The sequence below is a fragment of the Anopheles ziemanni genome, chromosome 3 (assembly GCF_943734765.1).
Source record: "Anopheles ziemanni chromosome 3, idAnoZiCoDA_A2_x.2, whole genome shotgun sequence".
Lineage (NCBI taxonomy): Eukaryota > Metazoa > Arthropoda > Insecta > Diptera > Culicidae > Anopheles > Anopheles ziemanni.
Genome location: NC_080706.1, coordinates 10,150,484 through 10,159,715, shown reverse-complemented (window position 1 = coordinate 10,159,715; position 9,232 = coordinate 10,150,484).

Genomic DNA, 9,232 nt, shown 5'->3' with positions numbered 1-9,232 from the left:
CTTTCATAACCAAACGGATATTTATAAAAGCACTAACGCAGAATCATTTGAATTTGCGCAGCGAAAAAGGAAATGACAACGAATGAGATGCAACGATGCCATTGATTAGAAATGTTTCACCGAGAAAGGTATTTGCATTTCTCGCCCTGTTTATTCGTCTATTTGGCACGGGATTTCGAGGTCATTTTGTGTTGTTAAAAGTCTGTTAGTTCAGCCGCTTAGATCATCCAAGCAGTTCGCAAACTTAGCCTTCCACATCGCATTCGGCTGAATAACCACCGTGAATGAATGTCATCCTCCGCCACTCCTTCTCCTAGGGGGGAAGTATATCTAAACAAATCATCCACCAATTGATAAGTCAATCTCGATAGCCCGCCCGCAGCGGGCACGGCACGTAGCAGATTATACAACCCCGGATGCGCGGCAATGTCACCGACGAGTGACGGCGTGGCGTCACCCACCCTGCGGTACGTGCTACGGAACGAGCGAAATTATGTCAGGAAAAGGCAAATTCCAGAGCCCGGTTCCGCGAACGATGACATGCTTCAAGTGAAACTGCAAACTGTAGCAAATAATGCACATCAATGGGAATTAAATCATCCGTCGCCGTCGCACCCCTCCGCCCGGCACTACCACCACATCTTCTAGAAGATCGTTTATTCCGGAATTTGCCGGTCGTAATTTAAAAAAAAAACAACCGATACCGATACGCGGAGAGGCACAATGACGCCAGAGGCGCATTCGTCACCTGCGGAGGTAAGATAAGCCTGGAGCGAGCAGGGCGTTGCGAGTTCAATGGATCCTTAAGTATGGAGCCCATGGAATGGTTTCACGTTCGCACGTTGGGCATCGCGGGCTGGCGTCATGGCGGAACTAAACGCCACCACGCGCGATAACCTGATACGGAGGTGAACGATTGTCCGATGCACTCGTTTCCCCGTGAAAAATAAGGGAATTCGCAACCATCGTCCGCTTGTATTCTTATCGACACCAATTGTGATCAACTCCGGTTCGAGCGGATGTGCTACTTTTCGAGCTAAACTGTGCCGGTTGTTTGATTCTGTTTGATGTTTGCGCTTTGTGGATGATTTGACATTCGAATGGTTGGTTTAAGGAGGAGGAGACCAAGTATCGTTTTCGTCATTGCATACAGCCAGAAGGGACTTCTTGTGCATGTTTTACTGCGTCGCTGCCAAAAAGTGTCCCACACTCGACACGGGAGAGAAAGAATGGCCAAAACAACAACACCAGAAACGCAATATGAAGCAAAGCCCACGTATAACAGTGCCAAAGTATCGCATTTCCCCTTTTCTTCCCATTCACCGAGCGACTAATTTGCTCGCCGTTAAATGATCCTAATAAATTATCGTCCTACCTTTTCCCGCGCAAACGAGCGATGGAAGGACCTCGTGCCTTTCCTTCCCCCGTTCGCTGCCCCAAACCTAGCAATCCGTCCCGGCCTGCGCCCAAGAAGTGCGGAAACGAGAGAAACGAGAGAAACTCCCGAAAAGACTAATGGCCCCTATCGATGTGTGTCACTCGATACGAATTATATTCAAATTAGCGAAATCATAAAAATTAATCAAATCAAGATAAAGTCCCCCCGTTCCCGACCCTTAGGCGTCCCATTTGCCCCCCTGGGTCGCTGTTGCAGCTTCAGGAACTGCACCGTTCCGTCCCATTCACTCCCCATTCCTCATTCGAGGCGCTGGTAAAAAAGTGGTGCCTTTTCGCGCCCGCCAGCAGCATCGTAATGGTTGCGGTAATAATGTGTTGCAATCCGAGAGCCCCGCGAGCCGAACGAGCGAGCGGGTGAGGACAGAAGGCACATTCCGACAGGCCCGGGGGACCGGCCGTTCGGGATGCTGATGACGATAAAATCCAATACTATTTTGCTTCCTCGCTGGCGCGGAAGGTGACCCATCGACGGCTGCGCGCCATCGCGTGCAGACTATTATGACACTTTTACACGAGACGCACTGGCCAGGTTCAGCCGGCTGCGCGACACGATCGATCGATCTCATGACCGGCGATCGTTTATGAGGTTTTCTTCTTTTGTTATCAACAAATTTGCACTTTATTATCTAACGCCGGCAAAGAAAGGGACGGGCGGAGGATGCAAACAGGAAAGGAGGTAAAATGCAAAATGAACGACCATAAAACCAGCATACGCAAGCGCATCGTCAGCAGACAATCTTTGAACGCCGGAGCGGATGCAGATCGTTCCGATTCTCCGCAGCCACGAGGAAGAAAAAAGCATGAATCGTAAAACCTGTGCCCCAAAGCCGGTGTGGATGATATTTTATAGCATTCGCGGATTCTTCGTAACCGTTGGCAAACTCATGCCAAATGCGTTCGGTAAGATTTTTACGAACAGATAATTTACTGCACGGGAGCAAGTAGAGCTGAAGAAGTTGGCCAGACTGTGGGACTTTAAAACGGAATTTACTTTTTTCGAAACAGTGGCCTTGACTCACGTCACCCGTTTTGCACTTTCGAAATTATTTTGAGAAGAATTCTGGGAACAATAAAGCTAAGTTAAACTTAATTTCTACTTCTATTTTAACAATATGAATAGTAATGTCAAAGAACATCTGTTAGTTCCCAACCAATCGCTTCGTTAACAAAGAAATTTGAGCAGCAGTCTATGGCGTTCTCGTATCATTTATCTGTTTATTAAGCTATTGGATTGACTGGGAGTGTATTCCATCGTTATGAATCCTAATAGTTAAAAGTCTTAGATCTAATCTTTACATATTTTATATCCTCCAAAACTCATCTTTTGACAAACATTTACTCTCAGATATCAACAGACAACGAAATGTATGAGAATGTTTCTTTTCTCACGCTTTCATTGGCGAACATTTTAAGCATGTTGGGGAACATTTTTACAAGCTGAAAACATTGCATCTTCTGTTTTACCAAAGGTGAGGATCACAACAAACAATACACATTACAATGATGCATCTATTCCGCGCGCTTTGGCTGTTGACTCCTTCCGTTGACCTCTTGTAAATCTTACTCAAAATATTAAAACACAGACCGTTTCCTTTCAACCTTTCGACAAGCCTGCTCCAGTGTCGCAACAGTGCTGGATGAGCCGCTTCTTCTTTATAACGTTTGGCTCTTGTCACAAGCGGCACAACATCGGCAACGCTGCTGGTGCGAGATGTCCTGTTGACTCTACTTCCCAGAAACCCCATTTAGCCTTGCAGTTCCCGTGTCCGACACGACGCAGCTGCCAAACAATTGGCTACCGTTAAGGCCCGGAATAATGGCTTTACGGTTCGGCTTTTTACTCCACTTCTCAAGGATAAGGTCCCGATCCTGATCTGCCCGCCAGAGCCTGTTGCTCGTTCTCTCGATCGTTATGGCCGCTCATCGGCTCGGACCGCCGACCGTACGAGAGTGTCTTCTGTTTATGGTAACTACGGCAACCCACCGGCAACCTCGGAGGTGCCCGCGCAAGGTCATTGTCATCGTTAAAGGGAATGATTTTCGACCGCTTTCTTGCACGGAGCCTTTCTGCCCGTGTCAGAGCTACGCCCGGCAAGAGAGCTACACTGCGGATTAAGCACTCGGCAACTCTGGAGCATTTCGCGTCACCTTGCTAAAGCCAGAAGTCAACCAAACCACAACCTACAAGCGTTTCTCGATTTAGTTTATCATGTTTCTCTTCCCCTTCTTCTCGTGACGATTTTTAACCACACTTTTTGACAGTTCTCAAGAACACCGGAAGGTTGTGTCCGTCTGTTGACCATGAGGTCTCACGTTACACCTTAAGAGCAAAAAAACACCGCGCTAACACAGCCTCCAGCTACGCTGGTATGTTTGTGTGTTTATGTGGTGACGATCCGACACCGGCACGACAAGTGCATCCGGTCGGCATTTTCTGGCACAACTTGGTGCTGCCCGTGTCCAAACAGAACATTCGTCAGCGGCGTGAAGATTAATAAATTGGCCGGTAGGTAAAGAGAAGTAGCACGACAACCCAGTTAACATCGGCCGAAGAGCAGTGGGGTTAGCTTTAACCGGTTGCAGATTTCATCCTTGTTGAAGAACCGGTAGGAATCGCGATGTTGTTGATGGTGACATCGTTTGCAGGCTTTAGCTGAAGAGACGACTGGTTTCAAAAGGTGAGCCATAGAATGTTCCTACCATGGATGCAAGTCGCAATGATAATAGCAATTATTCAATATAGTAAAACGGTATGTTTGCTTATATTGTCTCGTAAGTGTTTTTTTGAAAACAATATGACAACGATATGTGAACAATATAACAATAAAACACATAACATAGCTTGTTTTGAGGCTTAAGGCAATGTGTTTGTCTAAGAGCACCTCCGCATTATTCTCAAATTTATTGAAATAAACGAAATGTCTGTCCAAATACCTTACCCCAACTTTGTTTCTAACCGGCTCAGCTGTAACCCGTAACAACCTCGTCTTAGCCCTCCAAGACTAGCGAAAGTGACCTCTTCCGATGGCCGGAGGAAAACGGAGAGTGAAAGATGAAATGATAAAACAAGAAATGTTCAACCATATTGTCGCATTAATCTTCGTCGCTGGACCATCCATGGGCTATTAGTTTATTGTCGATGATTTGCATATTGGAATGCCGTGTTTACGTGTATGCTTGCAGTCAACGTTTCTCCCGTGCCCTGTCATCCTCAACCGGAATGTCATCGACGAACGCAACCGGAACGAAAGTACCGGAACGTTTTATTTCTTTTCCCCGCCTTAGCGGGTTCTGGGTGATGTACCGAGCCTTCGGGTGCTATGTTTTTGCATCCCTCGACGGCCGCCAACGGAGCGATACTTCCAAAGTTTGTGCAGTTGTGGTCTGGGCTCGATCCGGACTGGAACCGTGTTGCTTGTGGCTTTAAAATTTCCATAAATAAACAAGCGCCACTTAGCGAGAGTATTGAGTGCGTGTGCTGTTCCCTTTGATGGTGCATTACACATGCGGTAGTAGTTGGCCGAAGATTCTCGTACGCATACGCGGTTCGGTCTCACTCGAGACGGACCAGAGCCCAGAAGGCGTCAGGCAGCTCGCGGGTGAGTGGGTCGCTGAGTTTATTTATTAATGAACAGTCATGAGTGGGCCCTTGAACGGGGACGAACATCGACTCGCTTGGGGAAAGGGTTCCAATCGTGGACCCACATCCACGGAGGAGTAACATTGTTTCAAAAGCTTACGCAGAGTCCTGGTAGGACCTCCAGGTTCGTTCTTTTTTACGAACGCCCGGGAAACACCTGTACGACATCTATTGTACCTGAGAAGGTGCTGACCGGCAAACGCAAACAAAATACAACATTCAATCTTTCTCTCCCTCCAGACTGACGATCCTGCCGTGCTCGAAGGGTTAACCAAGTGCCTGAGCATCGCCGATGGCGCCTCTATTAGAAATTCCCCGCACGAACGAACTGACAATGTGTGCATTCTCGGTTGCACCTCTGAAGCCCACACAAGTGCAACCCGCAGTGGAACGGTGGCCTATCGATCCACTTACCCGACCCCGTTCACTCTACCGTTCCCCCTTGAAATTGCCTCGTGCAAGTGCATGCTCGTACAAAGGTAAAAAAAATAAAAGGAAGGACCCCGACCGGAGATGAAATATGTAAGCAGTTATCTAATTTATTACGCTATTAAATTAATTGGAATTATATCAACTGTTTCTGATCGCACGTACCTACCGATTTTTTAATACCTTCCCTAAGGGGTGTCTTCTTACGCTTCCTCACCGGCCTGTCCTGCCCGCGAGGCTCAACAAGCCTCGCCTCTCTTCACACGTCGGCATTTGTCGCTGGTATTTTATCTCCACCAAACAAACCACCACCACAAAAAGTGCAGAAGAAGAAGAAGAAGAAGAAGCTAACGGCGATGCAAACGATCGTGTCCGAGAAAAGAAAAAGTCCAGCTCCGGCCCAAGATGGACGCGATGGGATCAACCGCTGCGGTGGTGGACGGCTGGGACGGGATGCGATAGAGGATCATGCGGAAGCAGCCGCGGGAGTCGCAAGAAGTCGCAAGCTTACGAGCTTCGAGTTCCAAAACCAGTCAAACGTATAAACATACAAACACGATTTGTTAATCAATCTTATCTTAATGTGTTCGGTATATAGTCTCTTTTCTCTTCGCCCTCCTTCGACGTCGATCCGGTCGCAAACGGAAGGGAAAGGGGGCCGGGGGATGCCGTAGGTGACGCGTTTTTGTCTCTCCCGCGTGCACCGGCATCGGTCATCGGTGGCCAACGCGCGGTTGCTAAAGGTCGAGTTTTGTTTTATTTCCGATGGTTCCTTTATTTCGCTTTAATTCATCCCCGTTCCCTGGGTTTGGTTTTATTTTAAATCCTTTTCCTTCATTTGATCCTTCTTCGATTTAAAGTGCTTCGTTTTTGCATTCATGGACTCATACTTTGCAGGGCGCGGTGTGATGTAACCTTCGTTACATGCACATTCGTTGCATGCACACACAGAGCAGGAGAAAAAATCTTCTACCCCGTTAAACGCGCGCAAGATGGCTATCATACGATCGTTTAGTTAATTTTACGAGTCGTAGCTACTGGCCGGGTTTACCCTTCTAACCCTCTCAACCGGCACACCTAGACCTTCTAGGAAATCCGCTTTCGACGAGCTGCGGCTCCGAGAAACCGGTCAAATCCGGTCGAATTCGAAGCCGAGAGCAGGTTGGTTTCGTGCTGCGCTTCTTCCTCGAGTGCCGGAATGAGGCTTTCCACTTTCCACTTACATTTTCACTCATCACTCATGCATGCATCAAACGTCTATCGAGACACACACACACACAACTTGCGGCCACAAGTGGAATCCGTTTTGTGGTGATTTATTATTGATTCCCACATTGTTTGCCGGCGTTGGATCGCCAGGGTTCTGCCGCGCCAGGGGTCGAGACGTTCAGCTTCTTCGATCTGGCCTTCTTGAGGAGCCTTCCAGCTCAACTCATGCCGAGGTTTCCACACGGTCCCGGGAACTGGTCATCGTCCGTCGGATGAAATTCCAACGGCATGGAAATAGCGAGGGGTTTTAAGCTGCTCGTTTCTGCTCTCCAACCGATCCAAGATGTGGGAGCTTTACATCGAGTCATAATATTCGGAAGTCGGTAAGGTGTCAGAATCAGACAAACTGCTTCCCGGCTGCTGGTATGGCGTTTGGCGAATCGGCGAATAAAAAAGAAACCCCCACCGGATGGCGTTGGCGTTCAACGCGAATCGCCTCTCCGATGCCTACGCATCGTCGTCAGCATCAACAGTATCCTCCGGGAAGAGCCGAACTGTCTTCTTCCTCTCTTTCGGAGGTGGACAGCGTCGTCCCCTGCAAACACGTGGGAAGCGGTGGCCCGGGGTGCCTGTTTTGTGTCGCAACCAATTTGAAACCTGTCACTCGTACTCCCCAAAAGAGGCGCAAACGATACGATAATATTCGCGACCGTACAAACGGTTCCGAGCCGGAACGCCACATGGGACGCCTGGGAAGCGAGCCTGGGAACTGCAGAACAGAGGACAAGAGAAAAGAAATCAAAAAACAACACACATACACACAAAACCACAACCACATCTCTTACAGCAAGCAATCTCCAAAGACAGGCCACACGCAAACGCAGGGGGGATCGGGGGACTTAGATTTATTTATTTTTTACGACACTGGTCTTTTACACAAATTAGTCATCAGCACATTACGACAAATATTTATTGCCGCGCACGGTGCTCGGGGTTCCGGGCACGGACGATGCTCCATGCAGCTCGGAATTCAGGATCCGACATCCTTTCGCCGGTGCTGGGGCTTGGAATGTTTAGGAGCGGTCGGAAATGACGTGATAATGTCGTCCCGGGGGCCATCCCGGTGTGCATGTCGATAACCTTCGGAGCGGTGGAAGACAGGCTTCGACGCCTCGGTGGAATTTTACGAGTGACTGCATATTGAAGATCGTGTACCGTGTGCACCCAATGCGCTTCTGTTGGATCTCTAGTGGGCTTCTTCGAGAGAGTGAATAATTATCTGCATCTCACAACCCGTATCGGTCAGGAGAGTGCAGTTTTGAGAAGAATTCTGTAGTAGAAGGCTTTGGTGTGGTAAAGTAGTACTTACCACATTTAATTTAAATAATTAAGTTAATTTACAATCAAAATCCTGTAAATCCTGTATGTGTAGATCATTTCAATCAACCAAGAAATCGTTTGTTAGTAATAATATTTTATATGGTTTACTCTAAATATTGATGTTCTAATACTGTGAACGTTCAAACTGTTAATTATGACTTACAATGATACTCGTTTTTAAAGGCAACTACTAGAACAATGGCTTATCACAAAATTTGGTACTATGTTTGAAAACAATTTATCCTTTGCTTAAATGAAAATCGGTAAAGTTGAGCAGTAGCATTTACGAAAAGGTGAACCGAAATGATGATCGAAACATAAAAGTATCGATCCGAAATGTTGAGAAATAAAAATTGTAAACTTTAAGTAAGCGTAAAGATTTTGACTAGACAAACTCTTAACGCGACAATCAAAATATTGAAATGGTCCTGTATCCCAAAGCCCCAAACGCACAGAATTTAAATTCGAATCGTCACGGACATGACTATCCAATGCTTTCCGCTTGGCTCCAAAGACAATCCGCTACGGTAAGGGGCGAGGGAACGCGCCGTGGCGAGTGCGAGAGTGAAAACAGAAAGGCGCGCCATAACGCATGTCCAATCCGCCTTGCGCCTCCACTCGAGGGCTCCAAATAAAGAAAGACCGCAGTCGAGGTGAGCTTTCGAGCGACCGCACGGTCAATATTTGTCCGGTAATCGATGCGCACGGTCGCCAGCGGATCGCTCGGCGTAACGATCTTCAAACGCAACATCGGCGGAACGGTCGAAAGGTAAACGTGAGCAACGAACGCAACAGGCGGAAGAAAAAATGTATACACCGACTAGCTGAATGAGGATTCCAATTCAGCAGCTCTAAGATGCTAAACCGGGTGTTCGGTGAGTCAGGTTACCATCAACTATTTTAGGTTACTTCATTCGGATGAAAGAAAGATATTTATAGAATTTCGTTTGGATTAATAGAGTGTACTTTCACGTTCACGGTACTTCTGAGGATTTAATTACTTCTTAGAGAAGCAGAACTCATACTGATAGTTGTTTTTACTTCCACTAAGGCTCAATCCGTATAATATCATTTTTTATATTGTCTCATAGCTTATTATCACCAATTCGTCATACC